The sequence below is a fragment of the Nylanderia fulva genome, unplaced genomic scaffold (genome assembly GCF_048542155.1).
Source record: "Nylanderia fulva isolate GAGA-0341 unplaced genomic scaffold, ASM4854215v1 Scaffold17, whole genome shotgun sequence".
NCBI classification, from domain to species: domain Eukaryota; kingdom Metazoa; phylum Arthropoda; class Insecta; order Hymenoptera; family Formicidae; genus Nylanderia; species Nylanderia fulva.
Genome location: NW_028189945.1, coordinates 834,458 through 858,096, shown reverse-complemented (window position 1 = coordinate 858,096; position 23,639 = coordinate 834,458). Strand labels below are relative to the sequence as shown.

Here is a 23,639-nt window from a genome sequence, read left to right as displayed (position 1 = left end):
GCTTGACAAAGATAGTCTTATTCTGTGAGATAGCTGAAGCTTTTCAATTGAATTAAAGATGTCAATCTGAATGGAGAAGAGATAGGCAGAACGTACCGAGGTAAACATCGAGCTTATATAAGCTCATGTCGTATTATACAAGCTTGGCGTGGTAGAGGAATTTGTAGGACCGAGAGCGATTCCTACATAGCACGGGGATTCATCTGATATCGGGCGCGTGCAGCAAGGGCACCGTTTTGCTCTCCAGTAAAATATTCGTTTGCTTGAGAAACGCAATTTGCGCGAATGACATTTGTACAGTAATCTCCCGTATATGTGCAAGCGCGCGACCGCAATTTCTCTACAGGCGTCAACGGTTAACAGGAAAGTTCAGCGCAATGATGTCGGTTTAATGCCGCAAGTTTTAGAGAAAGATAGATAAATAAATAAATAGAGAAAGAGAGAGAGAGAGAGAGCTTTATCTCAGGTGCTAACTAATTAAGAAGTACGCGTCTCTTAATTAATTAAGACTGGTCGTCTTTTTCTTACTGACGTCTTTAGGTTGAATTAATGCAATCTCGTTTATCGCACGCGTTGCGCTCATTATTTTCAATCATATATCAACAGTTAGATTAGCTGAGATTAAATTGACATAAATAACGGGTCTACCGAGGATAAGTGTATACGAGATTACGAATAAGACGCTGACAGGACGCTGTAAGGTAAAGTGGAGGATATTACCCTCCCTGCATCAGTCTCATGTCAAACAACGGCGTGAATCCTCTCCTTCTCGCGCGTGATTGTATCCGGAGTGGTGTATACACTGTATGCGACATGTATACAGTTCGCGGGAGACGAGAGTGCTTAGCGTCGGCGACGAGTGACTTAATGAAGTATGAATGAAATGTTTAACACGGTACGCGAGTTTCTCCCGTAAAAAGCTTTTTTGTCAGACCTTTCGGAGTACGCCTGATTCGTATCGTTCGATTTTTATGTCGCCGACACTTTGTAAACGATAATTGCGCCACCAGAGAATAAACAAGTAGTTATATATTTCATTTTTCAATGGACATATATATATATATACTCTAATTTTTATTTAAAATTACCTGTTAAGAGAGAAGTCTCAAGATCAAATCTCTTGAAGGACATGACATTTCTAAAATAAAACTGTAAACTTTCTAAAACCTACTAAAGTGTATGTGTGTAAAAATATATCATGACAAATTATTATGTACAAAAGAAGAAATGGCTCAGTTGTGTTTTGAATATATATGCACGGGAGTGACTTCGCTGAGGGTCTCGCATGTGCGAGAATATCGCTTATTCGAGGATGCAGGACACACGTACGGGAAATGCGAGCGTGTAATCACACGGTTACCGGGCAAGCATCAACTCGTAAAATCTTATGCGACGAAATGACAGGACGCCGGCAGAATGATCGGACACACGTGCGGTGTATGTATGCAAAGAAGAAGCAGGAAGAGAGATAGATGAGAACTTGCAGCCTGTGTTGGTCACGTGATGCACAAAGGGTAACTTGATACACAAGTCTTGATATGCAAAGCGTGTGCTATGAGGGTGCATATCCAGCTCCAGCTTGAAACCTACGACGACGTCAAGAATGTCACCGCTTTAATAGTGATATTTTTATTCCGCACGTATAATGATAAGAGAAGTTCTCTCTTTCTCCTCCTTTCTCTCCCCCTTTATTTTCTCTCACTCCCTCTCTCTCGTTCTTCTCGTGCGCACGTGCTGCATTTATTTATGACTATAATAGGAAGTGGCCGCGCTACAGAGTATATTTACGATTGCATAGTAAATTATGAAAACGGATGCAAATTCAAGGCCGCAAACAAAGTTATAAAGCACAAGGCGACGATTAATGTTTTAATATAATATAGTTTCTAATTTTCATATTTATAGTATCTCTTATTATAATTCTAAAATTATAATTAATAATTAAATTAATATGTTACATAAAACAATATAAGCGATTTGGACAAATTGTGGACAGACCGAAAGAATTTAATTCGTATTGATCGCGAATTTCTGCGCACTAATTCTCATACTTTATTGTACATAAATTATAAAACGTTAATTATAAAAAATACATTTAAGCTCTCGTTGAGAGTCAGACGAGGTTTATGCGTTCATTTATTAGAAAAAATTTTAATCAGCAACCGCAAGAAAATTTTACACAATCTTATTTATATATTTATCTCTAGATATGATCTCTAGATATAAATTATGTCAGGATGTAAAACTGCATTCTTTTTTTTTCATTGTGACAGCTGTCCAGCGTGGTAGAAACAATTGAAGAATAAATAATGTTTACCTCAGAATTGTTTTATGTGCATGTAATACTTTAATGTAATGCAATATCTTGTTTTCGAGTAAAAATTCTAAATTTTTAATGATTAAAAACCTATCTTTATTTCAAATTAATTTTTCTCTTTAAAGAAACTAGATATATGAAAATAAATAGCTAAATAATATATATTATACAAGTGAGAAAGAGAGAATGAGATAGAGAAAATGTGACAAAGTATATAGTATATACATCCAAGCACGTTTTAGAGGGTTAATATAGAAGAGATCTCTACCATGACTATTATATGAGAAGCCAAATCATTACGACAAACATGTACGTTGATGTGCGCGCTATTACGAAAATGATGCCACTAAATTCAAGCATTGTGATCTACCATAGAATTTCACGTCGAGATCGTCTCACAATGAGTTGCCCTACTCTCCCTCAGCTGGTTTTCAATGAAAATTATATTTGTATTATTAAATAACATTATACAATATATATACTTCATTTAAAATGTTTTATTACATTTTAATTTTTATAGAGAATCCTTTTCTATAAAGGAATGCTCCGAAAAAATCAATTGTTTTCATTGTAAGTATAGTTAATACTTTTTGAAAGATATCTTGCTTTGCCTCCCAAGTTAGTTTTCAATGAAGTTATTATATTAGTATACCGTATATTATATTTGTATATTTACAATTGTTCTATTATTTGTATTATTAAATATATGTATTATTTCTATTCTTTCCTGCTCCAAAAATTAAAATATAATAAAAAAATTAAAATATAATATATATGTATTTAACAATACAGATAATACATGTTATTGTATTATTTATATTATTAATTACTACATATACTACATTTTAATTTTTTGTTATATTTTAATTTTTTAAGTATGAAAGAACAATTAGAAGAAACATTAATTTTTTCCATTGATAAGTATAGTTAATATTTTTTGAAAGACTGAGACTCATCACAGTATCTCTTTAATGAATTCAATAATAATTAAAACAGTCTATTAAATATGAAAAAGATCGCAAAAAATTTTACGCATAGAAATAGAGTGGAAAATGAATGACAGTCGGAAAAGCGACTCTTGCCGATATTGGAGACGCTATAGACATGCGATAAAACGCAGCGCCAGTAAATAAGATTGAGTGCAGTGATGCTCATTCGAAAAGTAGCAAAAACTTCTACGCGTATTTTTCCTGCAGGTACAAGGAAAAGATAATTCGATTTGTAGGATCCTATAATAGTCAGAGTAATTTTCGAAATTAGCTCCAAGTAATTTTCGTAAGAACTAAAGGAATATACACATGAATTTCTCCCGAGAGGAAGATAGGTTGAGTCAGATTTACACACCAGAAACAAGGATACGAAAATGAAAATTGACTTTGCCCCGATATTTTTCTCGCCTTTGCTTCTTTTTAGGGAAAAGATAGAGGAATTTATTGAAATAAAATCTTGAATTGAGAGATTTTATTTAATTTTTCGGTTCCATATCAAGAAAAATCAATTTCAATGAAAGATTCTTCCTCGAACTAACACTGACATCTGTTAAAGCTCTTACTTGCCCGATAAATTCAAATATGATTTTCAATTGAAATTTAAAGTGTATTGATTGAAAATCAAAATTTCATTCTAATATTTCATACCGTACCCGATTTGAGTTATATTTAATTAGATCCTCACTAATAGAACAATGTGATTCGGATTTGAGACGTTTATCCAAAAATGAAAACTCACGGGTACGCTATTATATTACAAGTTATAAGTATATAATTACACATTTAAACGCGCGATTCGATCAGTTTTACTTGAACGAGATCATCGTCAAAATCGATTATGCTCATCAATTAATCTGAAACGCAGTTAACTATGTATAACGATCTGGAAACTTGCGTATGGCGTGCCATTACGATCGTTGTTAAAATGTCAGGTGCATTCAATCGCGAACGGAATTACGAGAACGTGCGATATGAACTTCGTTCGATTGTAAATCGATTTAACCGTGAATATACGTGCAAGACTCACCGCTCAAAAATTATATGTTAATAATAATGGCCTATATCTCATATTTTCTTCAGCTTTCATTAAATTTCTATAATATATTAAATTCAAAGTTCACCTTTTACCTTTTTGATTATATTTTCCGTAATCAAAGTTCTAATAATTATTTAAAAATAGATAATAACAAGAAAAAATAAAATTATATTTTAACATGCTAAAATTAATTTTAAAACGCAATAATCTAAATTGAATATTATATTATTTGAACTGGTTTATTTTAAATGCTTTACTTTTTTTTTAAATTAACTATAAATTATATTCTTTAGATCAATAAACGAAAATGGTGTAAATATTATTGTACGTTTCTGGTATTTGTGTAAAATCGTTCTAAAAACAATTGTTAAATTTTCTTCCTTGTTAAAAGCGCGAATTTTCATTGGTCAAACAGTATAAAAAAATATAAAAGGTAAAAAAAAATATATAAGAGAGATCAATGAAAATTGTCATTAAAGTAACTGTTTCGTGAATAAATGGCTATTTCAGACAATGAGAGACGTTGAGTACGAGCTGTAATTAATCGAACGACAATTATCTTATAGCTAATGTCCGATCGATTACAAGAGGTATATTTAAACGAGAGAAGCTCAGAAGAGACAGAGAGAGAGAGAGAGAGAGAGAGATAGAGAGCGAGGAAGAGAGAAAATTGATCTGCGACAATTCCGTATTTTATAACTATATATATCCTATATTTTTTTTTGCGGAAACACAAATAATCTGGTTACTCAATATTGCCTTTTATAACATATTTAATATAATGAGATTATATTTTATACCAAAAAATCACACACAATATTCAACAACTCTATAATTGATAAAAAAGCTTACCGCTGATAAGCTTTTTATCAATATGTCAATAAAAGCTTATAAAAGCATAAATGATAGTATTATGATATCTATTCCTTAATGATTAATTGATCGAGTTTCTCCCCAAGCTTTTCATTTAATAAGAGATGTAAATTACCTACCTATTTCTCTTTTCATTCTATCTCGTGATAAATTCGCGATTGATAGTCTGCCGGACCATCAAGGCGTAAAATGAAGGATTTCACTGTAAAAAGTGAATATATGATACATCGACTTACCGCTAATGCGATCAAAATCTTCCCTTAGCTGAGCGTGACGTGTAATCCTGCCAACCGTTTGCAGCATTCGATCCTCGTGCTCGAAATAATCTGTATTGTCTGTAACACGCTTCGCGCCGATTCACCCCTCGCAAATGCGCCGACAGATGATGAGGGTTACCACCTACATATTCGCACGTTTATGAAAAGTCCGAGGGTCTATGAAAATGCACCGTGAAAAAAATGAAGGAGTTTAACTCGTTCAGAATCAGTTCGGTGACTTGACTTGACTCACACGTCCAGCAGGAATTCTCGCCACGCCAAGAATAATACACAAATTGAATTTCTCTTCAAGAAGATAAGCCTGATTTATCCAATGATTGGCTCGACAAAAGAGCGATGACCGGGTTCATTTCTGATCGTCAACGCAACTCGCGTTATATTACAAGAACTCATCCGTTCTATCTCTTTCTGTCGGAAGCTGGGAACGATCAATCATTACACATGACGTGGTTATTAAAGGCGCAACCAACGACCAGATACCAAACTATGATCGGACGATTCCTACGAATTATCGACGGCCGGACGAAGTTTGGTCGACATCGACCGGTGATGATAACGCTCTAATGATTCCACGAGTTTCGCATAATCTTTTACGAAGAAGTCCGGAAAAGTTTCGTAAGAATAAAAGAGAGGAGAGCGAAACAGAAAGAGAGGAACAAAGATTTGCGATGAAGCACGCCAGTCTCAATCATAAAACGCTTTGATGAAATCCCGTTATCCTTAGACGACCGTAACAGACGACGACGGAGCAAGTTTCAGCTCGCGTGTAAGCATCAAACTTTCCAATGAGTCCCCGTCTTCATGCTGCCGTATTCTCTGCGCTGGAAATCCTCGAGAGTGAGATTCGTGAATTTGGGATCGCGCATGAGAGAGCATTGCACACTACCGATTTTCCTCGACATTTGATCCCGACACGCTCATTTTCGCGGCAATTATCGCGTGCACAATTTTCTCACTAATTGCTTCTCGTCAATTTCTCAACACAGCTGAAGTCGTCGTCGTCGTCGAGGACACTGTCGACCACCTCGCAAATGCACCTCGAGATATATCGATGGTCGAAGAGATTGCGCTTGGAATGTCCGAATATGACGATAGTATATACTGTCATCAGACAAATCACAATCGTTGAATAAAGAATTTCCGTTTGGAGCAAAATCCCGGGATCTCTTACACAATTCGGCAACTGGGTTGTCTTGAACGAAAGATTCGGTTGCGAAAGAAAATGCAGAATATTTGTTCGCGAGAGAGAACAAACCGAGGAACAAACTCTGCCGACGCGAGGAAGTCGTAGGGTCGAGGTCGTCGTCGAGGATTACGTCGTGACGTGCCAGGTGTCACGCGCAAGTAGCACGTGACGCGCGGCGCTCATCGCGTGTGACGCTGATCGTGACGGCAAGACGAGAGAGAGACGTAGGGTCCACGTTACCCCTAGACACGCGGAGCACCCGACGTGACGCTCTGTCGGGTTTGTATACCGGGGTGCTACTGGGGATAGCCGTATGCTTGTTTTTGCAGAGCTACGTATAGCGAGAGAGTGAGACTAGGAAATAGAGTGGGAGAGGCAGGATGAGAGAGGGTGGCGGAATGACGAAGGGAGGATGAGGAGAAGAGACCGCGAGGTCAGAGAGAGAGAGCGAGAGAAGCGGATCCTATGATAGTGGCTGAACAGAGACGACATCGGGAATAGAGCAAGGGGAGGAAAAGCACGAGAGAGTCGACTACTAGGGGGATGAAGAAAGAAGGACAGGATGTAGGAAGAGGAAGGAGAGAGAGAGAGAGAGAGGGTCGAGAAGAGAGAGAGAGAGAGAGAGCAACCCCCACCGGGTGGAAACTCGGCTGGCCTCGACGTCGAGCGACGTCGCGACGGCGCACAGCAGTCGCCAGGACCACCATATCCCTCTCTCTCCCCAATGTACCACGGCGGCTTTCCTTCCCACCCCATGCGCGAGGAGAACTACCACCCTCTCCACACCGCCATCCACCTCTCGCTGCTTTCCGACCCTGTGCCCCGCACCTTTTCCAGGGCCACGGATCGATCCTACGTCCGTCCCTACATCCGTACGTACATCCGTCCGTAAACTTGCCGCTACAGCCGCTATATATATATATATATATATATATATCTGCGATCAGTCAAGATGTACGTATGTGCGTGCGAGGGCACGTGCAAGTCGTATTGTTGGGTACGCGTGTCAAGTTTGGAACATCAAAGATGAGCTTTCTGACCCTTTCCCTCTCTTCTCTTTTTTCTTTTTTTTTTTTTAATATTCTAAAAGACAAAAGTGCGAAAATGTGTATGACGTTTTGCTCTTCGACATTAAAGTTGCTCGAGAAATGTACGCGTGTGCAATCGCATTATTAAATGCAGCTGTTCAAATAACAAGCGATGTCAAGGTAGAACATGAGATATATATCCGTCAATCTTCTTTCTGTACCAGAATTTAATAAAAGTGGTTTAATCTTTGTTTCGCGTAGATTCTTTTTCAGTTGTCGAAGCTATATTTCGTTGTAATTAACGGAATAACAGCAGAACAGCTGGGTCGCGAAGCTAACTTGAAAAGTTAACGAACATTATTTCACGAGTTATACGACAAAAACATGTATGTGCTCCTCCTCTCGCCAAGTTCGTCTCTTTCGTATATGTTCAATTCTCGACAATTCGTATAATATATCGCAAGGAAAGCCATGTGTGTGTGTGTGTGTGGATGCACAAACTTGCAGCATGGCCATATGCTCCCTTATCTGCTGACATTCCGTTTTAACGGCGCGCACTGAACTACTCGCGTATACGCATGTTGAAATTCGCAGTTTGCACACTCGCAATCTCTCACAATGCTAGTAAAGTCGAATGTTTACCTTGCCATTAAGAGAAACGGTTTTTCATGCTAGCATAAGTGATAACAGGTCAGTGCGAAACAGTTTTTCTCTCACACCAATCCATTATACAGAGAACTGATATATATTTGACATATGATAAAATATCCAACTTGAAAAGGTAATGTAATGTCGAAAATAAAAATCTTGGAAAAGCTATACGGCGCGTGTGGGAAATGAAGACAGATTACATCAGCATGAGTTATTTTACAACAAAAAGAGAGAGAGAGAGAGAGAGAGAGATTATGCGTGTGTATTATGATACAGTATACATAGTAATAAAAAATGTATTAATTTAAATTTCAAGTTTTTCGATTACCTTTTTATTTTGACAATTAACAGCTGATTTTATTTACACGATTAATCATGCACGTGCGAGATTGAAACGCGCTGTATTAAAAACTTCTATCCTGTGCAACGATATTGCGTTATGTACACGTATGTATAACGTATACCTATTTGCCAATTTGGCATTTATGCATGCCAACCTAACTTTGTAAATACATACGCCCTATACATGTACACGTGTATGTATCTCGTGTTGAATTCATACAAACACAGCCACGCATTGTGTTGCTCGATACATCTTGAATCAGTGAGATAAGTCTATGCACGCACGCACACGCACTTCACTGTTGTGTAATGTCGTAAAGTCGACATGCAGATGTGATGCGCGTCAGTTAATGCCCGTCTCTAACTCGCGTGCCGAATTGTGTTCCGTTGTCTGATACTGAGCTACGCGACATACACACACACACAAATATACAGAGTGGGCGCGTGATCTATGTGCGTAGAACGTTGTTCTCGTGATTCTCGATTTACACGACACGCGTATCGCCGCACCGATATACACTGTGTGCATACGTGTGCTCCGACAAATGCAATTTGCTCGCGTGTCGGCTAATGTAACTCTTTCGCACGCGCGCACACATATATATATATGTACATACACCATGGATCTGCGACTTTATCAATTTGCCTCTCTCTCCCTTTCGCTCTCTCTTTTTCTGTCAATAATGAAAATTATTTTTGAAGCGCTATTGGATTTTGCCGATGCAAAAAAATAACTAAATGTGTATTCTATTTCGAAAAATTATTTTTGTACACAATGCGTGATAGAGATTATTATAAAAATAAAAACATTTACGTGGGACAAAACAAACCAAAAGCGAAAGCAGCATGGAGAATATCAGCTTTAACCTCATATGACAACTATGATTATAGTACTACTGTAATTATAACTACGATAATAGATAATAAATGATGATAATTAATGATCTCTTGTTTAACTAGCCACAAGAGGATATTAATTACTACGATTAATCATGATGTTTCACAAGAAATCGGAAGCCAAAAATTTTCCCGAGCCAAAACACGATTGATCCAGATTCTATAAATAGATTTTTTGATAAATTTGACCGCGCAATGCAAATTATATATCAGAAGATACGAATATATTCCACGAGCATGTGTTAGACATTTATAAGTCTTTCACTCGATAAACGTATCTAAATTTTCCTTTACCTGACATACATTTTACGAAGGCTGCGCGAAAAACTTTGCTCGCACGAAAAATCAATATCGCACGACGCGATGACCACTCATTCTGACAAGAGTTCCACCACTGCCGGACAAAATTATTTTCCGAAGTGTCCGACGAAAGCGAGAATTGTCCGAAGTCTCGAGTTCATTAAAGGTTCACGTCAGATTAGGGTTATATTAAACCTCGGTCTCGCGCGCGCGCGCGGTATTTTGATGAAATTTCTCGCACAAAGATAACGTATTCACGACCCACGGATACCACGGACCTCATCCTCAAAGTGGAGTGCGCAATAATTTGCGTACATGGAACCGGACCATCGTATATGTATATCTATACATACCGAGATGTAGATGCGCGCGATATGTATATATATGCCGCTTGATATCCTCTACACGACGTTGCCTCACATAGACTGAATTATTGTAACGATTATATTGACAATTATGTGTAACTATCGAGAACGCCGGATGCCAATGTATACACGTATATTTACCTGGTTGACTGGCATGCGCATTCTCGTTTTAATTAATATATAAAATTCCCATATATTATTACAAATATTGATAGAGTTAACGATAATGCTAATATATATATTTGCATATTTATGCGCAACGTAACGTTGAAATGTAAATCGATGAACATACCATAATTATATTCTAATTAGGCACTTTCCGTAAAACGACAATTTTTTCAGATCGGATTATTATTTTCTTTTTTTATTTTTAATTATTGATTTTGTCAGGGCACAGTTAAGTTCAATGCTATTACACCACGCTACGAACTTTGAAGTAAACATCCGCGAATGCCGACCTTCGCGCTTTAAGGCTAACAAAGTTTCGCCTCGTTACGTTCTAGGGTTACTGTTCACTGAGCTCTTCCGCCACGCTAGACGGTTGATTAATCTTGTAGATAACAATCGGCTTCCACCAGTAATTTTACAAGAAAAAAAGGCACTTGTTGCTCCGAAATACGGAAAGGGGATGATACTAATATCGAACTCGATTAATAAATTAAAATTATATCGCTTATTGAAAATTCGCATCACTTTCAATCGACTATAAAATATCGTAACATAAACACAGCAAAGCGGAAATAATAAAACTTTTAATAAATCGGGCTATTCATGAAAAAATATTAAATGCTTTAGTGTTGAATTTTTTTTCCAATTTTTATATCTATAAATTTTATTCTAGTCTACAGACTAGATAATTTTTTATTTATGTATTCGTCAAAGTTAAAGATATATATATATATATAAAGGTATATATAATTTTACCTTTATATATATATATATATATATATATATATATAAAGGTATATATTCTATAAAAAGATAAAATAAATTAACAATAAAGCATCTATATTACTTTTTGATGAATGGCCCGATTTATGAAAAGTTTTATTATTCTCGTTTTGGAGAATTTGTGTTATATTTATGTTACGATATTTTAATCAATTGAAAGTGATGCGAGTTTTCGATAAACGGTACAATTTCAACTATTTCTATTTTATATATATTATAAGCGCAACACTTAATTGTGCATAGAGCGCTAATTTTTTCGGACAAGAATTTAAATAAACCCCCTTGTCTCGAGATTTTTAAAATTTTTAATAAACACCTCTGACTCTTCTTTAAAAAAGTGTAGACGAAAAAAACATTAGAAGCGAAGATGTTGAAATTAGAAATCGAATCCAAGTTTCTTTCACTTGCAAGGCGACTGCTTCTATCATTGAATCAAATCTTATCGATATTTTTCATTTTGCATAAAAATATATTTGGAAATAACGTCGTTTTCAACCGATACGAATTAAGAATTAAGACTTTAAGTTCATTAATGGAAGAAAAATTTGATTATAATTAATATTTGCATTTTGATATTCTAACAATATAAGACATTGCGATGACAGATACGTTTTCAATGTTCTTTTGCGATAAGATTTATTTATTATTTTCCCTATCATATTAACAAAGTGTTACGTAGCATCGAGAATGTTCGCTACAATTTTATGTCGGACGTTGCGAAGCGTAGAATATTGAATTCTGAAAATTGACAGACATTAATTGCATCCCGTTAGTTCGAGTCCGGGTCGGACGCGCGAGTCATAGACGCGTTTTCGGTAACACGTAATACGTTACCTCGCTACCTTCTATCTCTCTTCCACCTTTGCACATCGCAGCAAACATGCTGCGCTTTAGTTTAGTTTAATTTAGTTGGACGTTCGTCACGTAGTCGTGTCGCATACGTAGCTTATAAACTATTGTGTCGACATGTTCAAAACGCCACGATTGGCAACAAGAGAAGGTTCAGGAGTGAAAGTGCGTGAATAAAAGCCTTAATACAATATAAATGTATAAACTATTAAGAATAAAAATCCATAAATAATCTATTCTTGTTACCTATACTTTTGTATTATATTATAGGGTCCTAATTAGAAAATTGGGCAATTAGTTGACTGGAAAAATAGGAGAGAGAGGAGAAACTCTGTAAGATTCGAGCAACTATATCGTCATAAGAAACAAGCATAATCCTTTCTACGCGACAGAAATTTGAGTATATGAATTGCAAACTTTGCACCGAATATATTCGCGAAACGCGAAACACATTCGAGGGCAATTTTAGATTTTCTTGATTAGCCACGGCTGTACATATAAAGATATACGCCAACGTATTCGAATCATTCGCGCAATCGCGAATGAAGATGTCGTTTGCACGATAGACCGGAAGAAGTCGAAGAGGGAGAGTTCGCCGGTGCAAGTTTCGCTGTTGCATTTAAAGTTGCATCTTACACGGGCTCTTACGCTCCCGCAACTTCGAAAGGATGCACGCGCGCTGCATGTAAGTCCGCCAACGAGGACCGAGTACCAATGTTTATTCGTGCCGAACGCGTCTTTTGATCCTCGCGATGCACCGGGACAAATGTAAGAGGTCCATTCAACTTAGCGTACGAGAAGGAAAGGAGATAGGGATAGTCCGGGAAAAAGGGGAAGTTGCGAGTTGCATCGGCGATCCGCTTGAAAAATTGTGTTAAAAGGCCGTCAACCTCGGCATGATGCAGACAAAGCGATTGGATAGGATGAAATAGCATTTTTCCGTAGAGCATTTCTTGCGAGGAAGAAGAAGAAGAAGGGAAATAGAGAAAGAGAAAGAGAGAGAGAAAGCGGTACGATGTGTCTTGGTTCTCGACCCGAAGCGAGAAACTTCGCTTTGTGCGCTGAAAAGAAAATGCACTGCGCGACCCTCTTACTCGTGCATCGTTTTCTTTTTGGTCCTTCTGCTCTTGCCTATTCTCGTCTATCGCAACGCTTGTCCGTTCGCTTTGGAACGCTCTTGCCTTTCAGTATTATTGCTAATGTAACCGGGATATTAAACATCCAAGAATGATTCAAGAAGTCACATCACGTTATATTACAAAAGTATTTTTATGGAAAATAATACCTATATACAGGATTATTCAAAATCATTCATCCGATTTCAAATAAATATATTTTTGAAATTTACAAATACATTGTAATTAGCGATACATCAATTAAAAGAAAGTGTCCAGATTTTGTCTTTACACGTTACACGAATACAAAGTTAAGACATATTTATTCTAGCATCCGTTGTCATTAATTCCGCAGCTGTAAAATGTGATTTTTTTAGTTCATCTAGAATTGTGGACAATGGAGGTATGTAATAGCCTTAATCTTTAATTTGTCTCGATTTTATTCGTCTAATTAAGGGAAATCACAACTTGGATAGTTATTTGTTGATTGATATATCATTAGCGTATTTATAAACTTTAAAAATATAATCATTTGTGTGTGAAATCGGATAAATTACTTTGAATAACTATGTATATATATATCCTAAAACATTATGGAACATTATGAAATTAAATTAAATTAATTCCCTTGCGGTTTTATACGCGAAAATTACGACATTTTGAAATAATTCCATTAATTAAGTTCGCGCAAAGTTATTAAGTATCGAGATTAAAATTAGGGAATATTTTAAATAAATAAAAACAAACAATGTGAGATAATAAGTGCATAAAACGAACAGTGACGTAAGGCAAAGAGTCTTTGGAATGAAAAGAACGCGTTTGTGCGCGAACTTTGGATGCTTATTATGCGCATTTGAGCATCTCTCGTTGAGCTCAATTTTCGTAAGAACGTTAGAAGCAGCCGGATAAAATTTTCTGTACAGTGTAATTTTTCGTCTAATGTGCTAAAATAAAATACCAGCGAAATCGACTTACTTAAATCAGTTGACTCGAGCTAGTTACAGAAGAGGAAAGTGAGAAAAGTCTCCCTCATCCTCTTCTACTCTTTACAATTTGCAGCTTGTATCATGAAGTAAATTTACTAATTAATAGACGTAACAATATTAACGTAAACCATTATAAGTATAAGTCTAACTTTTACAAATATTACATGAATAACGTAAAAAAAAAATATTAGACACAATAATGTCATTTCGCTTTAAGCGAAATAAGTGAGCTCACAATTTCGTTATTGACTCCAAACTTAGCAAAAGGAATTAATTTGAAACCGCATTACAATGTAAAACGTAAAGAAAATGTAATAGCAAATTACAAAGCAAGAGTTAAACTTATTAATTAATATTATATTATTAAAATCATTTTTAAAATAAAATATAATATTATATTATAAAATATTACATGTTATACATGTGTAATAAATTTTTTTCTAATATCAAAGTCTAGAATATTTCAACGTTTAATAATTTTAACGCGAAATATATATAAAGATGACATTTATAGTGTGATACAAAATTAAATCCGTTTTATGTGTGCTTTGTGAAAAAGTGAACAAACGCAATGTGGCGTTTGTTGTCATAGGCTTTTATACCATTTCAATTATTATCATTTCAATTTAGATTTCTAAATTTTTATTGATAGCACGATCCATTAACATTGTATCGGAAAGATAGAGAATTTTAGATTTTCACAGCGCTTTATGCTCAAAGGAAAACAAATGCAGAGAAAATATTTCAACAAAATGTATCACTATTTATTACCGTTCCGTTTCGCGAATATCGGAGTAATTATATCAATATTATTTTCATGCCAATGAACATCCATTGATTCATATTAATCCATTGATTTATATATTTTATATAAATAAATTGAGCACACTTCCGTTAAAAACTTAAAAATAATATTAGAAAGAAAAAAGAATAAGATGCTTTTTATATTTTATTTTACTATTGACGAAAGGGAGAAGAGAAGAAACAATCGCTTATATGTTATATCACTCTTTTCCAAAGCAGTTATGTAACGAAGAAAACATCTCCTCTCGCATCTATTATTTATCTGTCAATCTTGTCATCTCAGATTGTATAAGTGTGCTTAGTCCATTATACATACAAATCTATATGTAAATCGATATATTTTTCTTGTTCGATCTTATTGTATTGTATTTTATTATCAAAGTAAAAATTTCCACGATATATTATTAAAAAAATTCCATTGTATTTCGTATCAATTGCATTTATGAAGAATTCATAAAAGAGAGAAATTAATTTTAAAAATTTAACTTTTTTTCAATGATATTTCATATGAAATAAACTCAAGATACAAAAGATATTATATTTTATTTTAAAAATGTTTTTAATAATATAATATTAATTAATAAGTTTAACTCTTGCTTTGTAATTTTCTATTACATTTTCTTTACGTTCTACATTGTAATGCGATTTCAAATTAATTCCTTTTGCTAAGTTTGGAGTCAATAACGAGATTGTGAGCTCGCTTATTTCGCTTAATGCAAAATGACATTATTGTGTCTAATATTTTTCCTTTACGTTATGCGCACGCACAAGTTCACGAGAGGTGTTGAGGAACAGCAAAGATACAGATAAAGAGATGACCTATATACACATACAGGGTGCGCCTAACTTGCATTCGCTTTGACTTTTAACCTGATGCAGGTTTTCACCATGCGTTTATTCGATTAAGTTTTTCTGTTTATCCAAACGTATAAACTATTATACGGCAAAAACGAACGCTCGCTACTAGAGATGTGCGAATTATTCGAATTCGAATCGACGTAGTTCGAAATTGAAAGATTCGATAACGTCGAATCACTGTAATTCGAATTCGAATCAAAGAACCACGTAAGAAGACCCGTTTAATTCTATACGCGTTGATTCGATTCAAATTTGAAATATGGGTGATTCGATTCGATTCGATTCAAGTTGTTTTTTTGCAAATTCGATTTGATTCGATTCGAATTAGAAAATCTTGATTCGCACATCTCTACTCGCTACCTAAGAAGCAATGTATAATTTATTTTTACACAATTTACCATTTATATTTTAAAAGGGTGAGTATTTACGAGATAATAATCTTTAGCACGAACACGTCTGTAAAAGTGAGAAAGGAGCACGAAAGAGGTGAAGAAAGATGAGAAACAAGGGCAAATGCGAACCGACCGTGGAAAATAAATTGGAGAGTAGTTTCTTTTTGACCTCTTAAGCAAATCTACGCCGATCTCGACGACGCATCTGCACCGAACTATGCGTTGCAGCGGCGTCTATGCATCGGGCATTGCCTATCCTCCTCCCACTTCTCTGACCACTTCGTTCCATTGTAAAGTCCATGTCGCAAAATTTAAAAGTCAAAGCGAATGTAAATTAGGCGCACCCCGTATGTGTATATAGGTCATCCCTTTGTCTGTACCTTTGCTGTTCCTCACACCTTTCGTGAGCTTGTGCGTGCGCATATACATGTGTATCGATATTTTTATGCATGTATATACTGCAGTTGCGCTCGCAACTGCTAAAAATTTATAACGATTTGCGAGAATTCGTCACGACAGCGAGATTACACCGGAGAGTATGCAATATTGCTTGCCAGCTTTATACACTGGCATTATCGCTATAAAAATGTTATTAAACAATTTCTCACTCACCGAGGACGTACATCTAGCGTGCAATAGCGGAGTTGTAGTAGACAGCACGTTGATGATCTGAAAACAAAATATTCAAATTATGCATATACATATTAAGTGTATATACGTACAAGGCTTTGAAAGCCTGGAAACAGTCGAATATCTTATAATCGTGCAGTTTGGAGAAAAAATGGTTTTATTTTGCATACCTCACAGTTGCCCCGCTGTCGCCCGAGCCTCCCCAGGCCTCCTCCTCCTCTCTTGGTTCTTCGTAACACTCGCGAGACTCGCGAAAACACGAATAATTACGATTGCTCGACACTTTACACGGCACTCCCGACGCGCGACACTTTACATGGCACTCCCGACGCGACGCGTGAATCGCTCGCGTATTTCGCGTACGTTGCACAATACGAAAACTATAATTACATGAAGCAACGATTTATTCAGCACTCGAGATTTTCGCAATCAAACTCGTGCATAGCTTATCAGTAATGCCACCTGTAACAAATAGAAATACATACATGTATTAGAAAGCAGAATTCTTTTTAGAATTATTTAAATTTTTTTTAATCCTGATAATTATTCATAAGGAAAATACAGTAGGACAAAATAAGACGCTGTGTGAAATTGGCGTTTCAGTTTGTCCCAAGGCATTTTCGTTGCTTTATAGCCAGAACTATTTGTTAAAATTATCAAAAATTTTTAAACTATTGAAAATAAAGCTAGAATTCTTCATTTTTTATAAGTCTCCACGAAATCAAACGCCAACATCACACACATACACACACACACACACTGATTAGAACAGATGTAACAATTTTTCATTCAATTTCTCTACTGTAAATTTTTATTTATAAATAGTTAATTGTTTAAATTGCTACGTACTATTTTAAATATTTTATCTAACATATTTTAAAGTATTAAATTATTGTATTTAAAAACTGTAAAACATTTAATTCTTTTTATTATTTTATTATTTTTATAAAATTTTAATATATTGAATCATTGAGTGTTGTAATATGCAAAAGAATAAAAGAAACAAAACATTTTTTTATTAATTATTATCAAACGATTACAATAGTAAATATAGTAACTGAATATCTATCATGGACTTAAAATGTACCATCAATTAATCTCTAATTTATATCAGATTGTGTTTTAATATTTTGTAATGTACATTTCTAAATTAACTTTTATAAGTACTATCAAAATTTTTTAAAGGCATTATTTTCTCATTTATCATATTATTAAAACTCTATTAAAATATTTATTTATACATACACAGAAAATTTCAAGTATATTCTTTTGCATTTTTTTCAATGACAAACTTAACAAAATTATGTGATATATTCGATCATTTATATTATATTATGCTATTGATTTCTCAAGATAACTCAATCTCAGAAAAATGTAAATCAATATACATAATTGCTGTATATTATGTGATAATGCTAATCAATTATATTAATACAATTCGAGAAAGAGAGAGAAAGAGAAAGGAGGGAAGAAGAGAAAAAGTGAAAAAAATATACTACTATACACACATATTACAGAATAATAAAACGACTAATATAATCAATACATGAACAATAAAAGCAACAGCATTTATTTTTTCAAGAAATAAAAATTTGTATAACAATTTATTAATTTCAATGACATGACAGCAATTTGCTGTGAAAAAAGTTCGCTCTAGAAAAATATGATTTAATATCAATAATATGGACGATTTTAAATGTGCAGTGATTTTTGCTTGAGGGATTTTATTTAAATATGCACAAAACGGAATAATATATGTATTGCAAAGAGAACAAAAAATATCGTATATGCAAAATAACATCAAAAAACTGTAATGCTAACGTTGAGAGAATATATAAGGAAGAATATGTAAGAGCAAAATGGAATATATAAAAATAATTTTGGAGGAAGAAGAAAGAAAGCGTACAAAAACAATGGATAGGAAACGAAAAAAAATTACACTTTCTGAACAAGACAAACTCGAAGATTGGAAGAAGACGATGTAGAAAGGGGATGATTAACAGCGGTACATGCAACTACCAAGAATGAAAGAGAATGAATGGAACTACTAAAAGTAGTGAAGTGGCAGTGAGATCAAATAAGGAAGATAGGATACACGAAAAGTGAGAAGGACGACGAAGAAATGAGGTGCGGCGCGCCGCAAAGTTAGAGACAAAGAAACGCAAAGTTTTAATAGAGCGAGGTCACTGCAAGACGAGATAAACTGAAGGAAACAGTTTATAAATGGAGACGTAAAAAAAAACGAGAGCGAGGAACGCGATAAAAAAAAAGAAATATTTCTTCATAACGGTGAGCCTGAGAAACTGTGATAATAATAATCGTGTAAACTAACACGTGGAAACAACGAATATAAAAAAAAAATTTTTTTAACTGAGTAGTAAAGAAATAAATGTAGAAAGTAAAAAAAGGAGAAAGAAGGCTTGATCATTTATAAAAACTTTTATGGTTAATATTCAAATTTAAGTGTTAATCTCTAACTTACTAATCATTAAGAGTTTAATTTCTAGTTATCATTGAGAAATAAATTCAATCATTAAGAGTTTAATATCTAGTTATCATTGAGGAATAAATTCAATTTACACATTTTAATTGTCAACATCAGGAATTGGTATACCAAAATTTAAGTGTTAACATTTAAATTCAGACAAGTGTTAAGCGAATTCTTCACTCCAAAGTATCTAACATCTCTCTTTCTCTTTCTGTCCTTAAAAAGATAAAAACAAGATAAAAGCACTAGGAAAACTCGTGAGGCGGACACAAGCGAACTGGCAAAAAGCGAAAGGACACTAATAATAAGTAAATAGTACGTAAGTAAACTAAAAGAAAGAAAACGATATCACATGGAAGACCTGAAAATTTCAAGAATACCACACCTTTCCCTTTTGTGCTCGTTTCCTATTCTCTTTTAACAAATGTAAAAACTGTTGGCGATTTCCGGAAGGTTTATCCTGCCGGACGCAATCTCTATATTAGTTCTATCTTCCACATCTTTTCCGGGAAACAAATTTCTCACAGTCAAACATTCATCCCCTTATCGTCACATGTTACAATTTGTATATCTTTATCCGGTATTTTTTTCAAAGAAAAACAAAACCGAAACTATGAGAGAAAATATTCTGCCAAGCAGGAAGCTGTATTAAGAAAGTACTAATTAAACTATATATACTTAAAACTCACTTACGTAAAAAGGCACCATTTTTCCTGTAGGAAATCAATTCCCTCTGTATCGGGAATTGTCCTCGTAGAAGCTTCGAAACACTCGCGTTACTTTTTCTTGTTCGCGACATGCGGCGACGCGCGAGTTTTACTTATCACATTTTCGACGTGTTTCACTAAAACGCGAGAATCGCGAGAGCATATTCGCGCGCGAAAACCGATGCTCGTTTTCGCGTCGCCGCTTTTTCGAAGGCCCTTATCGGAGAGCCTTATCAAACGACGATGGCAACTTCCCCCACGACGCACTGAGGAGTCGCCGACATTTCAAAATTGATAATATAATTGATTTATAATTGTCTAATCTAATATAATCGCGCATTCCTGTTGTCCTTACACAATAATTATAATCGTCATTTCGAAATATTCCAAACAATATTCGTATAAAAATTAATATATATCATCTTTATTCTCTATGTTTATATCATGGAATATAACCGCGAACTACAGCCTATCTCTTTAAAAGATTCTACACGCGCATTAAGAAAGCAAGATCCATTTTCAAAACTCACTATTCAATCAAAGTTTTAATGAAATTATTTTGATATATTGTATTTTTATGAAATTATTAAAATTAAAATTATTATGATATATTATGAAATTATTTTACTATATTATATATGTATGTTTATATAGAAATATTTTCTTAATTTTAATTTATATTATCGTGATGAATGTCAAGCAAAAATCTATACACAAAACAGATCATATCGAATTCAAATAGCGATTTAGTACCTTAAATTTCACTCACCGACACCGTTGATTCAGGATCACATTCAGACCTGCAACAAAGAAATAATAAGTCGTCGATTAGATTTAATAAGTTGTTTCACAATTAAAAATAAATGTTTCACAATTAAAAATATATTTCTTCTTTTGCAATAAAAAGTTATCATTTACAAAAATAGTTTAGAAATTATTATATAAAATTACAAAAAGTTAATTATAAGTAAATAAATAATATAAAATTTTGAATTATAAAATAAAATCTCTAAAGCTTATTCTCTTGTGATGTATATTCATTATTAAAATAAAAAGAATTTGATATATAAAAACTTGTATTCATTATAATAAATTAAAAGTTAAATATATATTATAATTATTTAATTATTCTGAGTAGATTTTTTAAAATTAAAAATTTCAAAAAATGTGAAATATTAAAATAAACATAAAATCTCTTTACCTTTGAGCTAATCCTGTTTAGCCCGAACCGAATCCTTCGGTGCTGCAACGCCAAATTCGTGAGAAATATAACAGCATCTGCATCTAAAACAAAAATAATCATATCGCTTAAAATTATGGTATATCAATATTATAATAAATTAAATTAAATTTATATTATAATAATTATTTAATTATTCTGAGCAGATTCTTTAAAATTATTGACTTTTAATCGTGAATATTGAAATAAACATAAAATATCTTTACCATCGAGTCGATTCTGCTTTATTCGAACCAAATCCTTCGGTGCTGCAACGCCAAATTCGTGATGAAATGTAATTATATTTTTATCTGGAACAAATAATCATCGATTAAAATTATGGTCGGTATATTTATTATAATTAAATTAAATTAATATTATAATAATTATTTAATTATTCTGAGCAGACTCTTTAAAATAATTAAATTTTAACCGTGAAATATAAAAATAAATATTAAATCTATTCAACTTATTCAAGCAGATCCTGCTTTGCTCGAATCAAATCTTTCGGTGCTACAACGCTAAATTTGTGAGAAATGATAACCACATCTGCATTTAAAACAAATAATCATATCGATTAAAAAATTATAGTATAATCATTATAATAAATTAAATTATATTTAAACTATAATAATTATTTTATTATTCTGAGGAACTTTTTTAAATTAATTAAATTTAAACCGTAAAATATTAACGTAAATATAAAATCTACATAAAATCTCTTTACAAGAGAAAGAGAGAGAGAGAGGAAAAGAAAGAGAGTGAAGAGAGAGAAAGAGAACACTATAAACTCGCGATTTTGTCGCGTATTTCGATAATAAACATAATTAATATATGTACTTCTCACTCTTTACTAAATATTTCTCGAGGATTTATGGTAAAGTTTCCGAGACCAATCTATGATATTGAATAAATGTAATAATAATAATATAGCGGCGCAATTGTCGGTGTAGTCGACTTGTTGTTTTTACGAGAATTATGAAATTATTTCGTCGCTTACCAATACTTCGACATGATGATCCGAAAGTACGACCGAAAACGCACAATCACCCACTTGAAATACGATCGACAACGTCAAAAAAACTGCGGAAATCGCGTCGAAAGCGCAGGCGATACTTCTCGCGATGCATCCTCGGAAACTCGCGCGCGCGAATTTTTGGCGGCAAAAGCTGTGACGTCACGGTTTCGGGGGTTATGAAGCGGGTTGAATCAGGTTGAACGAGATTTATAATCGATGAAGTCAATTTCGCGCGTACGATCGCGATCACGATATCGAAACATGCAACGCGATCGTATTTATACAATAATTAATGACATTAACGATGATTAAAGATATTAATTACTACTCACATTCGTCCTTCGTAGACTAGCGAAGAGAGAAGCGCAAACCACAAACGCTGATTATGAACAACGCGTTAGTGCAGTAGAGAGAGCCACAGAGGGCAGCATCATACTAGATTGTGTTCGAAAATATATTCACCCACGACGAATCGTGCGATTGACCAATCAGAATAGAGAGATACTCGGTCTCTGATTGGTCGGTCGAATTCTACACTTTGACTGACAGATTTTCGAATGCAACCCTGAATTTTCTATCGACGTGATATGGCGTCACTTACGAATCGCTAATTTCTTTTTTTAAAGAGAAATTACATATTTTTTTAGTTCAGCGCAGGACAGAACAGCAAATAATTAATGATTAAACTCAAATACAATTCGACATAATCATATTTCAATTAATTTAATAATTAATAAAATTAAAGCTAAAGATTTTAATATTGAATTTTTATGCATTGCATAATTGATATATATTTTTATGTACGCATTGCAATAATAAGTTTTATGCATAGTATTACAATTTTTAAGATTTCATTATTAAAAAATAATATAATATATTGCTTCGTTAAGATTAGATTAAACAAAATGAGAAAAACTTTTATTGCAATAATGCATGCATAAAAATATATTATATAATTATGTAATGCATAAAAGTTCAATATTTAGATTTTTAACAGAAGATGTAATATATATGTATACATATATATATGTATAAAAAAAGAGAATTAGATTAAAATAAATTTTCAAAGAGAAATTACATATTATATATAATTTATCTCTCGTTCAATTTTTCAGTTCAGAATGATTAAACTCAAATGCAATTAGATATAATCATATTTTAATACATATTTTTAATAGTTAACGCTTCATTATAATTCTACCACAATCTCTGAGAATGAATAATATATGTATGTATTGTAAATTAATATGTAATCAAATTAGAAGTGATTGAATGAGAATAATTTGTAAAATTATTATTGCAATATATATGTATGCAAGCATATATATATATATATATATATATATATATGTGTGTGTGT

The 23,639-nt window shown here is 33.7% G+C and overlaps 1 protein-coding gene across 4 annotated transcripts in view; it reads right to left on the bottom strand.

The window, feature by feature from the left end:
- Positions 1-22,667, bottom strand: part of NLG-5 (neuroligin 5) — a 220,342-nt gene extending 197,675 nt beyond the window's left edge. Inside the window, exons 1-7 of one of the 4 annotated variants that reach the window (XM_029311968.2) lie at positions 22,612-22,667; positions 21,489-21,572; positions 21,244-21,326; positions 20,812-20,842; positions 20,029-20,392; positions 17,018-17,309; positions 16,830-16,886 (exon numbers count right to left, since the gene is read on the bottom strand). The gene's annotated coding sequence lies outside the window, so the exon portion shown is untranslated. Of the gene's footprint in view, positions 1-5,451; positions 6,966-16,829; positions 16,887-17,017; positions 17,310-20,028; positions 20,843-21,243; positions 21,327-21,488; positions 21,573-22,611 lie in introns of those variants that run through there. The other 3 variants (XM_029311969.2, XM_085481105.1, XM_029311971.2) reach the window with 3 other exon arrangements.
- Between the last annotated feature and the right edge of the window lie 972 nt (positions 22,668-23,639).